We start from the raw sequence: 15,381 nt of genomic DNA, 5'->3' as shown, positions 1-15,381 counted from the left end.
GTTCTAAGAAGGTTTGTTGCTAATCAGTTATAAGATAACAAATGACTAAATCTCACAACTCTACAATAGTGTATTAAGCAATCTAATAACTCAATATAGAAAAGCTCTTGTACATTTCCAGAGCCACTCTGGATTATTTTCAATGTTTCCCTTTTAATGTTCCCACAGAGCTGAAGATAGTGAAGGTATTGTTGCCTGTTAGGCACCTGTACTTCAGCTAAAATGAAGATGGTTGGCAGGAGACTGTGTTGATATCCATTGTTTTGCTAATTGAACATTTAAATTGGAAATAACTGAAGACCTAAAATTGAAAAATCCAAATACAGTGGATTCCAGTTAATTGAGCCATTGGTTAATCAGGACAGCTGCTTATTTGGGACAACTCTGGAAAAAAAAAACAAAAACTAATCAAGAAAATAGTTGGGATTCTCTTTGTTTATTTGGGACACTATGCCACTTAATTGGGGCTGTTGCTGAACAGTTTCTAACTAGTGTCAGATGTGTGCACTCGTGTGGTCGTTAGACACTATACTTTGCTCAGAGTGAACAGTTTTTAAATAGCATCATTGAAAAAGCAGTGATTTTGTCATTGATAGTTGATAAGAAATAAGCAGTAAGAAAATTTAGAACTCTTTTCCTGACTGTGGTTTTAAGCATTCAGACTTGGAGATGCCAGAAACAGCTGGGAGTGAAAATGAAACAATTTCACTACTTCGACAAGTTAGAAATTACGAAGAATTTGAAGGTACTGACAATCATCTTGAATATTACAATGAAAATGAAGAGTTGGAGGATCTAATCATTAAAAGCATTGTATGAAGGCAGACCATTATCTGCGGTATGTGTTTGTGCTGATTTTGTTTATTTGCAGTCAATCAGTCGGTACGATACTCTAGATGAATTCCTCCATCAGTAACTATTAGGAACTAATACAGTTTTATTGTATTATAGTAGGATTGATAGTGTTCTAATTTGTTCTGTATTTCATTTAAATGCATAATTTGTTACTTAGTTAAACAATAGCTGTCTTTTTATACCTTTTTAACTACTTCCATGAAACTTGGCTAATTGGGGCAGCCACTTAATTGGGCCAAAATATACCGGTCCAGATGTGTCCCAATTAACTGGAATGCGCTGTATTCCATTTCAATTCAATGGAATTTCAAGGCAAGCAAGTACAGAGAATGTAACCACAATCCAATTCCTGGATGATATTATTGCAGCTGGTGCTAATTTGTTAAATGTGATACCCTTTTGGTTTATGTCTGACTCTTGGGAAGCAGAGGATATGTGCATCTTTGAACTGATTTTCAGTCTATTGCCACGTCAATTTATGGTTATTGGTATAAATGGTCTTTTTAAAATCTGACTCTTGGCTTTCTGACAGTACTTGGACTTTGGTTGTTCATTATGTGATGCAGTGTCTGCAGGCCTGCCAGTTGGCAGAATAAAATGTGAAGATAGTGCAGTCTCTTTGAAAGCAAAGCAGCTGAAACAGCTGGAGTCTGTTGGTACCATATAGGGATTTTCACATCGTCATTAACTTTAAAATCAGTCATGAATGAAGTGTGAAGGTCCTAACATAGGAAGAACAGATTAAAAGAAGGTTATTACTCTCACCCTTAGTTAGAACATTATCAGTAGTCAAGATCATTCAAACAATAGAGAGCAAACAACAACTTTCCTTTGGGATTTATGCTACCGTGGGAATTAATTGTGCTGCTAGAACTGAACCATACAACAGTTGCCAGCCTGTCATCCTTCACAGAGCACTAACGTTGAAAGAAGCAAGGGTTTTCTTGCAGAGGTGAGCTTGATCAATTCATTAGTAGAAAAATGATAATAATTATCAAGTATAGAACATTGTTAGTTTATTTTGTTATGAAATGACTTGTAGAAAACTGGCTGGATTGTGCTTTAACCTAAAATATTCAGCTCTCCACATTAATCTGTTCAAATATTATTTGCAGATAATCTTTTTGTCCTTTTGTTCGTGTGATAAAATGTCAAGAAATGTTAAGTTCACTGACATGCGACATTGCTGTGCTGCAGCTGTCAGTAAGAATATCCTATTAATGTCAGAATACTATTATTGTCGGAATGCCAGTAATGCTGGAAGATTAGAAGGGAATTTTGAAGTACACCCAACTGTCAATTCTTGCATAGTGAACTGAGCTGATATTCGTAAAATACGCTGAAGCTTTTGCAGTTGTTGCATGATTATGAATTTCAAATGAAAATTCTTTCAGCCATTTTAAATGCTTATAGTATATACTTACTGGAATTAAGGCTGACCCCGGTAAGGTTTTACCTGAGTTCTTATGCACAGGTCTGGTTTACTCCCAGCCTAAGAAAGGATATATTTATGAGAGAGGCAGTGCTTCAGAGTTTTTCATTGATAGAAGAGGAATTGCCTTCTGTGGAGAGATTAAGCAGATTGATTTGTAGTCTAGAATTTAGGAGACTGAGAGTGATCTCATTCAAACATTGTGGGGGTTTAACATGATAAATGCAGAAACGATGTTTCCCCTGGCTGGGACATCTGGAATCAGGGGCTACAGTCTCAAACTTAGGGCCAGGCATTAAGAACTGAGATGAAGGAGAGTAAAATCTTTACCTAGCTGAGAATGAATTTTCAGAACTTTCTGCCCAGATGAGCTGTGAAGTCTTTGAGGGATCTAAAGATTTGTTGATAGGAAGGACATTAACATATTTGAGTTTAGTTCAGGAAAGTGCTGCTGTGGCAGAAAATCAGCCATGAACTAATGGAATAGAAGAACAGGGCTAAATGATCTAATCTCAGGACTGCTACCTGTGCCACGTGCTAGTGAGGCTGGAAATAGGAAGATAATGCAGTTAAATACGTGGCTAAGGGGTTGGTGCAGGAGGGAGGGCTTCATGTTTCTGGACAATTGAGCCTTGTTCCAGGGAAGGTGGGACCTGTTCCGACGGGAGGGGTTGCACCTGAACTGGAGGGGGACCAACATCCTTGCGGGAAAGTTTACTAGTGCTGTTCCGGGGGGTTTAAACCAGATTTGCAGGGGGAGGGGAACCAGAGTGTTAGAGCAGATAGTGAGGTGGAAGAGGATAAAGGTCATGTGAGAACCGCAAGTATAGTGCATGGAGTAAAGCCAGATATAACATATAAAGAGGCTTTGAGGAAAGAGAAACAGAATAAAGGGTGTAAAGGTAGTAAGATAGAAGGGCTAAAGTGTGTGTACTTCAATGCAAGAAGCATCAGGAACAAAGGTGATGAACTGAGAACTTGGATACATACATGGAATTATGATGTAGTGGCCATTACAGAGACTTGGCTAACACCAGGGCAGGAATGGATTCTCAATATTCCTGGATTTCAGTGCTTTAAAAGAGATACAGAGTGGGGAAAAGGGGAGGAGGGGTGGCATTACTGGTCAGGGATACTATGGGTGGGTAATGTAGCAGGATCCTCTTTTGAGTCAATATGGATGGAAGTCAGGAACAGGAAGGGAACAGTTACTCTATTGGAGGTACTCTATAGGCCCCTGGTAGCAGCAGAGATACCGAGGAGCAAATTGGGAGGCAGATTTTGGAAAGGTGCAAAAATAACAGGGTTGTTATCATGGTTGACTTTAACTTCCCTGATATCGATTGGTACCTGATTAGTTCCAATGGTTTAGGCGGGGCAGAGTTTGTTAAGTGTGTCCAGGACGGATTCCTGTCACAGTATGTTGACTGGCCGACTAGGGGGAATGCCATACTAGATCTAGTATTAGGTAACGAACTGGGTCAGGTCACAGATCTCTCAGTGGGTGAGCATCTGGAGGACAGTGACCACTGCTCCCTGGCCTTTAACATTATCATGGAAAAGGATAAAATCAGAGAGGACAGGAAAATTTTTAATTGGGGAATGGCAAATTATGAGGCTATAAGGCTAGAACTTGCGGGTGTGAATTGGGATGATGTTTTTTTCAGGGAAGTGTACTATGGACACGTGGTCGATGTTTAGGGACCTCTTGCAGGATGATAGGGATAAATTTGTCCCAGTGAGGAAGATAAAGAATGGTAGGGTGAAGGAACCATGGGTGACAAGTGAGGTGGGGAATCTAGTCAGGTGGAAGAAGGCAGCATACATGAGGTTTAGGAAGCAAGGATCAGATGGGTCTATTGAGGAATATAGGATAGCAAGAAAGGAGCTTAAGAAGGGGCTGAGGAGAGCAAGAAAGGGGCATGAGAAGGCCTTGGCGAGTAGGGTAAAGGAAAATCCCAAAGCATTCTTCAATTTTGTGAAGAACAAAAGAATGACAGGAGTGAAGATAGGACCGATTAGAGATAAAGGTGGGAAGATGTGCCTAGAGGCTGTGGAAGTGAGCGAGATCCTTAATGAATACTTCTCTTTGATATTCACCAATGAGAGGGAACTTGATGATGGTGAGGACAATATGAGTGAGGTTGATATTCTGGAGCATGTTGATACTAAGGGAGAGGAGGTGTTGGAGTTGTTACAATATATTAGGACAGGTAAGTCCCCGGGGCCTGACGGAATATTTCCCAGGCTGCCTCACGAGGCGAGGGAAGAGATTGTTGAGCCTCTGGCTAGGATCTTTATGTCCTCGTTGTCCACAGGAATAGTACCGGAGGATTGGAGGGAAGCGAATGGTGGCCCCCTGTTCAAAAAAGGTAGTATAGATAGTCCGGGTAATTATAGACCAGTAAGCCTTACATCTGTGGTGGGAAAGCTGTTGGAAAAGATTCTTAGAGATAGGATCTCTGGGCACTTAGAGAATCCTGGTCTGATCAGGGACAGTCAGCATGGCTTTGTGAAGGGCAGATTGTGTCTAACAAGCCTGATAGAGTTCTTTGAGGAGGTGACCAGGCATATAGATGAGGGTAGTGCAGTGGATGTGATCTATATGGATTTTAGTAAGGCATTTGACAAGGTTCCACACGGTAGGCTTATTCAGAAAGTCAGAAGGCATGGGATCCAGGGGAGTTTGCCCAGGTGGATTCAGAATTGGCTTGCCTGCAGAAAGCAGAGGGTTCATGGTGGAGGGAGTACACTTGGATTGGAGGGTTGTGACTAGTGGTGTCCCACAAAGATCGGTTCTGGGACCTCTACTTTTCGTGATTTTTATTAACAACCAGGATGTCGGGGTAGAAGGGTGGGTTGGCAAGTTTGTAGACGACACAAAGGTTGGTGGTGTTGTGGATAGTGTAGAGGATTGTCGAAGATTGCAGAGAGACATTGATAGGATGCAGAAGTGGACTGAGAAGTGGCAGATGGAGTTCAACCCGGAGAAGTGTGAGGTGGTACACTTTGGAAGGACAAACTCCAAGACAGAGCACAAAGTAAATGGCAGGATACTTGGTAGTGTGGAGGAGCAGAGGGATCTGGGGGTACATGTCCACAGATCCCTGAAAGTTGCCTCACAGGTAGATAGGGTAGTTAAGAAAGTTTATGGAGTGTTAGCTTTCATAAGTCGAAGGACAGAGTTTAAGAGTCACGCTGTAATGATGCAGCTCTATAAAACTCCAGTTACGCCACACTTGGAGTGCTGTGTCCATTTCTGGTTGCCTCACTATAGGAAGGGCCTATAGCGTGCTGTACTGTTCTATGTTCTAATTCTGTTCCTTAGGCTTTCTGGTAACATAATATTTATATTATTACTAATTCACAGGTATAGAATTTGGTGACAAATTCAAATCCCACAAAAGCAGCCTGGAAATTTAAATGTTAATTAAATAAATCTGAAATTAAAGGCTTTGGAAATTGTCCCCGTAACAATTGGGCTGTTATTGAAGATCCTTCTAGATCATTTAATCTCATTATTGTTGTGGCACCAAAATCATTTGCAAGTCAAAATTTGCCTGGACCTGTTTTAACTCCATTTAGCATTATGTAAGTTTAGAAATAAAAATTAATCAAATGGTTTGTACGAATAATATGATTATTCATTTTATTTATCTAGCTGCTGTAGTGCCATTCCCATGTGCAAAATGTTAATTGTATTTAATATATGTTGGACTCTAATCACAGTATGTTGGACTGTAATTACAAGCAGCTTCTCTTTACTTGTAAACCTGCATTTTATTGTTAATAGCTACATTTCCACCGCTGCTAAAACATAAAATCATTTGAGGCAGGCATTCATATATTTTTGCTAGTGGATAACCCCACAGTTCTCCCAATTCAAATGGTGGGTGATGACACATTTCACTCAATTTTAACCTGTTCCTTCTGTGCCTGATTTTTGCCTCAGGGAGGTGATGATGTAATTTAGCTGCAAGACTCAGCATCATCCAGTCTCTTTATTTTAAGCCTGGGCTTGATGTCTTGCACATGATATTCCATCCGGAGGAGTTAGAATGAGAACATTCTTGGGCATCAGCAATTCAAGTTAATGCATTGATATATTTTTTGAAGGGTGTTTTGTATTTTGTATACTGAGAGGAGCAGATAATATAAGTGTTCACCGAGTCTTTACAGGGAATCTTTGACATAACCTTCTCTACTTCCTTTTGTCTAACTGTAATTGACGGTGCAATTAGAAAAGCTTAGAAAAATAGAGGGCTTTGGGTAACCCTAGTAATTTCTAAGGTGGGGATATGTTCGGCACAACTTTGTGGGCCAAAGGGCCTGTATTGTGCTGTAGGTTTTCTATGTTTCTGTGTTTCCATTTATGAAAATAAAGCTGTTCACATTTGGCAGTACTAATTAAGACAAGTCCATCAGAACTTACTGGCCAAAGCTGACAGAGTTTCTTCTGGTGTCTTTATATGCAGAATAAAGTGGTGGAAATTCTGAGGGTGGCAGCAGTGAAAACCCACTCTTTCACAAGGTTGTGTCCTAGACTTTATTATGGAACTGGCATACAATTCAATATTGAGAAATAACTTTAAGAAGTGAAGAAGAAGGAGATTTCCAAGGGATGTATTAAGGTATATTCCTTGGAAATACGGGTATATTAAGAGCAAAAGGATAGCAAGGGACAAAATTGGTCCTATTGAAGATCTGCGAGGTCATCTATGCATGGAGCTGAAAGAGATGGGGAAGGTCTTTAATGGATTTTTTTCATCTGCATTTACTTGGGACACAGACAAGAGTCTATAGAACAAAGACAAAGCAGCGGTGAGATCATGGACCATATATGGATTACAGAGATGGAGGTGCTTGCTGTCTTGCAGCAAATTAGGGTGGATAAATCTACAGGACTGACAAGGTGCTCCCTCAGACCTTGTGGTGCAGAAATTCCAGATGCCCTTGCAGAGGTGTTTAAAATGTCCTTAGCCATGGATGAGGTGACGGAGGATTGAAGTGATGGAGACTAATGTTGTTCCATTGTTTAAGAAAGGCTCTAAGAATAAACTGGGAAATTACAGGCCAATGAGCTTCCCATCAGTAGTGGGTAAGTTATTAGAAGGTATTCCAAGGGACAGGATATATGAGTATTTTGATAGACATGGACTGATTAGGGATTGTCAGCATGGCTTTATGCATGGTAGGTTGTGTCTAACCAACCATATAGAGTTTTTTGAGAAAAGTACCAGGAAAGTTGATGAAGGGACAGCGGTGGATGTTGTCTACATGGACTTTAGCAAAAGGTCTCACATGGGAGGTTGGTCAAGAAGGTCCAGTCACTTGGCATTCAAGATGAGATAGTAAATTGGATTAGACAGTGGCTTTGTGGGAGAAACCAGAGAGTGGTATTAGAGGGTTGCCTCTCTGATGGGAGAGGCAAAATCAGTAAATTTGTGGATGACACCAAGTTAGGGGTGTAGTGGACAGCAAGGAAGGCTATGAAAGTTTGCAAAGGGATCTGGACCAGCTGGAAAAATGGATTGAAAAATAGTCGGTGGAATTTAATGCAGACAAGTGAGACGTATTGCACCTTGGGAGGACAGACCAGTGTAGGACTTGCATATTGAACGGTGGACACTGAGAAGTGTGGTAGAACAAAGGGATCTGTGAATGCAGATTAGTAATGGTGTCACAGGTAGATAGGGTTGTAAAGGGATATTTGGCACATTGGCCTTCAGAAAACTAAGTATTGAATACAGGCGTTGGGGTGTTATGTCAAAGTTGTATGAAATGTTGGTGAGGCCTGATTTGGAGTATTTTGTGCAGTTTTGTTGACCTATCTAAGTGAAAAATATCAATAAGGTTGAAAGAGTACAGAGAAAATTTACAAGGATTTTGCCTGAGTAATAGGGAAAGTTTGAATTGGTGAAGACTTTGTTCCCTGGAGCGTAGGAGAATGAAGGGACATTTAATAGAGACACACAAGATTATGAGGGGTTTAAATAGGGTAAAGGTAAGTAGGCTTTTTGCATTGAAGTTGGGTGAGACTAGAACTAGAAGTCATAGTTTAAGGGTGAAGTATTTAAGGGGAACGCCTTCACTCAGAAGGTGGTGAGAATGTGGAACGAGCTGCCAGTGCAAGTGATAGATGCAGGTTCGATTTCAGCTTTTACTTTATACTTTATTGTCGCCAAACAATTGATACTAGAACGTACAATCATCATAGTGATATTTGATTCTGCGCTTTGCGCTCCCTGGATTACAAATTAATAGTAAATATTAAAAACTTAAATTATAAATCATAAATAGACAATAGAAAAATGGAAAGTAAGGTAGTGCAACAAAAAAACCGAGATGCAGGTCTGGATATTTGGAGGGTACGGCCCAGATCCGGGTCAGGATCCATTCAGCAGTCTTATCACAGTTGGAAAGAAGCTGTTCCCAAATCTGGCCATACGAGTCTTCAAGCTCCTGAACCTTCTCCCGGAGGGAAGAGGGATGAAAAGTGTGTTGTGTCCTTGATTATCCTGGCAGCACTGCTCCGACAGCGTGCAGTGTCAAGTGAGTCCATGGACAGAAGATTGGTTTGTGTGATGTGCTGTGCCGTGTTCACGATCTTCTGCAGCTTCTTCCGGTCTTGGACAGGACAACTTCCATACCAGGTTGTGATGCACCCTAGAAGAATGCTTTCTACGGTGCATCTATAAAAATTAGTGAGGGTTTTAGGGGACAGGCCAAATTTCTTTAGTTTTCTTAGGAAGTAAAGGTGCTGGTGGGCCTTCTTGGCAGTGGACTGTGCTAGGTTGGACCAAGTCAGGTCATTTGTGATATTGACCCCGAGGAACTTAAAGCTTTTAAGTGAAATTTACATGCGTATATGGATGGGGAGGGGTATTGAAGGCTATGGTTCGGTGCAGGTTGATGGGACTAGGAAGAATAATAATTTAGTAGAAACTAGATGGGCCGAATGGCTTGTTTTTTTGCTGTAGTTCTCCATTCCTATGCCTGTAAGTTATTCTTCTTAGGCAGTCTCATGAGGTCAACAATCATTTTCTTCTAGTTAATTCTGTAGATTCAATGGTGACTAATGCAGGATCCACAGATTTTGGTTTAGGTATGGCAGGAGGTGCTTAATTGAGTGCGTAAGGAGTGGTATTCCTTTTTTTAAACTAAGCTCTAAATGCATTCTTGGTTTTTTTTATCTTGTTCCTATCTTCATCAGGTAATCTCTTAACGTGACCAGACTCAGAATAGGGTTTCTGAAGTCTGATATTGAGCCCACCTTTCAGAGCTGGCTAAGTGTGATCAGAATTTTGAGATTTGGTGATGATGATCTAGGAGAGGTTAGTGACAGAGATGCACCTATCCTGCTAATGGATTCAGAACATTTTGTGGAGATGGCATTGACAGTGTTTGTCTGGTTAATTTAGCTGGTGACTAAGTCTTTGAGGCCTACATGAGGCCAAGAATCACGGCTGATTGGTAGACCATGAGCTTCGTGTTCAGGCTCAGGATGATTTTCAAACACGCAAGGACAATGATAGCGTACTGAAGGTGATGGTCTATTTTCCCATCAATGTGTGCCTTTTTTGAGTGGTGGCATCCAAGATTTCAAATATGACTCCTGTCCCACAGATTACCTACGATTACTGATGGAAAATACTTAAATAGGAAATACTTGTTTTTAAAGGTGTAAGTAAGGAATATTGTTAAACATTTTTTTTAGATTATGAGAACACTCAGTCCTCTTTTATTGTCATTTAGAAATGCATACATGCATTAAGAAATGATACAATGTTTCTCCGGCGTGATATCACAGAAAACAAGACAGACCAAAGACTAACACTGGCAAAACCACATAATTATAACATATAGTTACAGCAGCGCAAAGAAATACCATACTTTGATGAAGAGCAAATTATGGGCACGGTAAAAATAGTCTCAAAGTCCCTGAGTCGGTCGACTCCCAAGTCCTCGATAGCAGGCGGCAAAAGGGAGAAACTCCCCGCTATAAACTTCCAGGCGCTGTCAACTTGCCGATGCCCTGGAAGCAGCCGACATTGAGTCCATCCGTCTGAAAGCTTCGAGCTTTCGACCTCGCCCTGGCCGCTAAAACACGCAAAGCCGAGGATCTCAGGGCCTTCTGCTCCGGAGATTCCGGTTACCACACAGTAGCAGCGGCAGCGAAACGGGCAGTTCAGAAGTTTTCCAGATGTTTCTCCGTATTCTCATGTCTGTCTCCATCAAATCAGGATTGTGCACGGTCCCCTACTTGATAGATAACAGACATCACCACTGAAGTGGCTGCGCGCGCTGCTGTTGCGCCACCATCTTCTCCTCCTCCATCTCCTCCAAACATTTCCCAAGAATTGAAAAATTAATTTTGCACATGAAAACTTATTCCTCCTTAGAGGTTGCAGATTTTTAAAACACAGAAGTAACTAAAAATGAGGCTTATGATGAGTATTGTTCTGTCACTGCTGACTGCAATATCCTGACCATTCCAGAGCTCCAGTTGACTTGTTGATGTTCTGTAAAAGGTTTGAAAGGAAAGTTCAATTTTTATTTCTGTGTATACTTCACAGTTAGTCAAGTGTTTGCACTGAAGCCAAAACCTTTGTTTGACAATGTTGACACTTCAGGATGTCTAAAAGTTTTGCAAAGACAGATTTATAGAATTCCAGGAACGGAGGATTTCAGTTTTATGAATGCAATAGGAAAGCGATTGGTGTCCTTGGAGAAGTGAAGGACAAGAGTTTTGGGGGAGGCTTCTGAAATATAGAAAGTGTTTAGATTTATTAAACAAGAAAGTGTTTTGAGTGGCTGTTGGGCTGCAAGTCGAAGACCACTGCCTCAGGATAATTACTAACAGGAAAGCAAAAATAAAAGTAACATTTGACGCTGTGAGTGATTAAGATTTGGAATGCTCTAGATCAGATTCTGTAAGTAGTTTTCAAAAGGAAATTGGTTTAATGCTTGAAAGAATAAAAATTATATTAATGTGAAAGAAGAACAAGGGAGTGGAACTATTGTGGCTGCTTTTTGAAAGACCTGGATGGACCCAGTTAGCCAAATTGCTAATACCTAGATTGAATTATACAACAATGATAGTCAGCAAAACTTTAAAGCAGGGGTTCCCAACCTGAGTCCACAGACCCCTTGCTTAGTAGCATTGGTCCATGGCACAAAAAAAGAGCTGGGAGCCCCTGCTTTAAAGTACACCAGACAGGGAGTTTGAGATTGGGTCATTTATGCAGAGGATTGATTGGAGATCAATGGGGGTTGCTGGTTGTTATTAAGCTGCCAGCATTTCTCAGGAAAATCTAGGTCAATGAAACTTGAGTCAGGCTTTAAGAAGAAATTCATATCAACTACACCATTGAAGGTATAACACCTTCAATACTGAATGCTCTCAAGTTTATCTTGGGGCAGAATTCAATGTTTTTTTTGTTGTCAATTCATGCAAAATTCTCTAGCTGATCACAGTGATTAATGAGGTTGGCAGAATTTATAATTCAGTACTATTTTGGTTAAAAATACCTGATGGCAAAATGCTGCTGTGAATGAAGAAGGAGTTGGCAGATGTGGGCTTACAAGTTTCATTTAGCTTGTCACCCACCCACATAACATGGAGGAGGGAGAAATGGTATGATTAGATTATAAAAAAACAGACTGAATAAACTGTGTGACATGGAGGATTTCTTTTTGGAGCTACGTTGATTAGAGTAATTGCATTTTGGTGAGCTTGCATCTAGTTCTGTGTAATGTTTTTCTGTGTACTACAGTCACAAGTTTACATATTATGTGATGGGGATTGGGAGTGTTTTTATTGTGACAGGTTCACTCGCATTCAATTTCTGAATCATGTTTCAGTTGGTGTTAATAGGTTATTTCTAAAATATCACCCTCATAACTTAATTTCTCTTTGCTAAAAAAAATCAGTGAATTAAATTTACTATTTTGAACAGGTAAGTTTTATTTCAGTTGTTCTTCTGAATTATGAATCAAGAAGGAAAACAAATCATACCTGTAGAAGAGTTCTACAAATACCTTTAGCCTAAATTGGTTCAGGAACATCTAAGAGCTCTGTTTTTCAGTGGTACAGTATAAATCTATTATGGGATTGTGAATTCAAATTGCCTAATAGTAATTTATATTGTAGGATTTTGTTCTATAACATAAATTTGATCTTGGGAATAGCAAATTAATTCTATTTATATATTGCAGTAAATTTAGTATTTACCAGTGTTGTTCAATGCTTGGGGAACGTGCTGTTTTCAATGCCATCCTTGAATTTACAGGTATATCAAATACATCAGAAAATCATTTGTTTATTTCATGATATATTTATTATATCATATATTGGGTACGTTAGGAACCATCATTTTAGGTGGATTAATTGGCTCCCTATGCTGAAGCATCGTTGTGTGATGATTTTAAACTGTACAGAATAGGCAGGTTGCAAAGTTGTTATGTGCTGTGATTTTGTTGTCAGGCAGCAGTAGTTGCAATTACCCTTTTTATCCTCGGATTAAAGCAGGAGGAGGTTCACACTTCTGTTTGTAATCAAGTGTTGGAATAAATCAAGTTTAAGGATCATTGCAAACAATAACGCTAATTTCAGTGAAAGAAAGTACGCAACTGAGAAGGAAACTGTTTGACCCATTACGTCTGTGCCAGTCAAACAAACGACTACACGTTTTCCATTTCTAGATTTGCAATCCTGCAGGTCGTATCTCTTTAGTTGCGCATTTTTTAAGTGTGTTTAATAACTGACACTACTATACTTTCAAACAGACTCCCAGACCTATCCCATCATCTGTGTGGTAAACCTTAATTTGTTTCTTTCCCTCACACCCCCACCACTCCAACCGTCCCCACTTATTCCAAATAATCACATTAAGCCTTAACCTCCTAGCTTTTGACTTTTCAGCTAAGAAACAAAGATACTTTTTGTTTACTGTATTGAGGTCCCTTGTATTTTTTTTGTGCTTCAGTTAAGACTCTCCTCTTTGTTCTCTGTTTCAAGGTAAACAAGTCCAGTCAATCCAACTTTTCCCCATAGTTGTTTTATTCCCATTAGCAGGCTGGCAGATGCCCTCTTCATGCTCTGTAATGTAATTACATCTTTCCTATAATGTAATGACCAAATTATTCAGTGGTCAAGCATTGTATTTACATAATTCTACTATCATCCCCCACCTTGGGAGCATAGTGGTTAGTGTAATGCGATTACAACACCAGTGACACGGGCTCAACTCCACCACTATCTGTAAGGAGTTTGGACATTCTCTCCGCAACTGTGTGGGTTTCTTCCAGATGTTCTGGTTTCCTCCCACATTTCAAAGATGTACAGATTAGTAGGTTAATTGGTCACAAGGGTGCAATTGGGCAGTTCAGGTTCGTTGGACCAGAAGGTCTTTTACCATGGTGTATCTCTAAATAAATAAAGCCTAAAAGCTAATAAATGAAAGCATTTTGTATGCTTTTAAATCACCTTAATCTAGCTATCCTGCTACCTTTAAGGAGTTATAATGGGTAACTTCCAGTCAAGATGTCGCCGACCTGCGGTCTCTGCCAAAGTCATGGCTTTGACTTGTTATTTAGGTTCGTAGGGATGGTTTTGGAGATAGACCGGAGAGTTAAGGGTCAGGTTAGAGTTTAGGGACAGGGATGTGGGGGAGTTAGTGGTCAAGCCAGAGTCTAGGCCTCTACTCCACATTTAAAAGCCTGTGACATGAACATGGGGCGAAGGACATCCATGGTCAGATGTAGGGCTGGCAGACCAATGAAGATGAGGGCTGGTGGCCCTCCAAGTCAAAAGTACCCGTCATCGGGTTCCTGGATTGAGTTTCGTACCGGCAGGAGGCCTGAGGTCTAATGACCTCCCTAGGTATATGTTTCAGTAAGACTGAAGTTCGAGAGCTGGTGTTTGTGGAACCAGTCATTGAACAGTCTGGAGTTCAGGGTCCTCATTCATCGTCATTTGCAAATCCTGGAGACAATACTGAAGATCGAAGCCCAATGGTCAATTGCAAGTCGAGGCCTGATAGCTGAAGCTCTAGGACTGCCAGTCTGTGAGACAACTGGGAAAGTCAAAGGCCCAATGTCTGTGAGTGAGTCTACAAGAGACACCTGGAGAATGCCTGTTCTGGAGTTAGTGGACTGTGTGTGTGTTTGTGTGTGTGTAAGAGATGAACTGTAGAACGAACAGAATTGTTTTATGTTGTTTTGTTGTTGCTGCTGCTACTTGTGTACTTCAGCAAAAATTGTCGACATGCTATGTTGGCGCAGGAATGTATGGTGACACTTGCGGGCTGCCCCCAGAACATCTTTAGGTTATGTTGGTTGTTAATGCGAGTGATGCATTTCACTGTCTTATGGCTGTATGGTCTTATGTTTTCAATGTACATGAGATAAATAGGTGAATCCGAATAATGGATCTGTTGAGTACACTTCCATGGTCCCTAAGTTCCCAGTATTATCGCTCATAATTTATCTTGCCGTATTGTACTTCAACATTTACATTACCTCACACTTCTCTGGGTTAAATTCCATTTGCCGCCTTTCTGTCCAGTTGACCAGATCGTCTCTATCCCCCAATATAAAAGCTTTCCTCCTCCTTAACGTATGGCTATTTTGACATATGTATAATTCTTTATCACGTCCTGCATAACGAATGAGAGGGGCTGAGCAATGAGTCTTGTGGAACTTCAGTGGTCAAGGCCTTCCAGTCATAAGAACAACAATCAACCATCACTCAATGCTTCTTGGCATTTAACAAATTTTCTCTGTAATTTATTCTGCTCTCTTGGATCTCCTACATCTTTATCATTTTCATCAAACGGCTTGCTAAATCCATATATACGATATCAAAATACTGCCTTCAGCTATCAGTTCAAAAAATTCTGAAGTGAGTCAAACATGATCTTGCCTTAACAAATGATTCTGAATGTTCTTATTTAATCTATGTCTTTCTAAATAATGTCTCTCAGGGTTGATTATAACAGCTTTATCACTACTGAAATTAACACTGCTATAATTAATCAATTTATCATTTCCTCCCTTATAAAATGATATAATATTTGCAATGCTCCAATTCA

At 40.2% G+C, this 15,381-nt stretch overlaps 1 protein-coding gene across 5 annotated transcripts in view; it reads left to right on the top strand.

Annotated features, from left to right (window-relative positions):
• Positions 1 to 15,381, top strand: part of LOC140191404 (protein TANC2-like) — a 745,351-nt gene that overhangs the window by 383,815 nt on the left and 346,155 nt on the right. The gene's annotated exons all lie outside the window — the stretch shown is intronic.

Source organism: Mobula birostris, chromosome X, assembly GCF_030028105.1.
Source record: "Mobula birostris isolate sMobBir1 chromosome X, sMobBir1.hap1, whole genome shotgun sequence".
NCBI classification, from domain to species: Eukaryota; Metazoa; Chordata; class Chondrichthyes; order Myliobatiformes; family Myliobatidae; genus Mobula; species Mobula birostris.
Note: the sequence above shows the minus strand (reverse complement) of the source record. Positions and strands in the feature narration are given on the sequence as shown.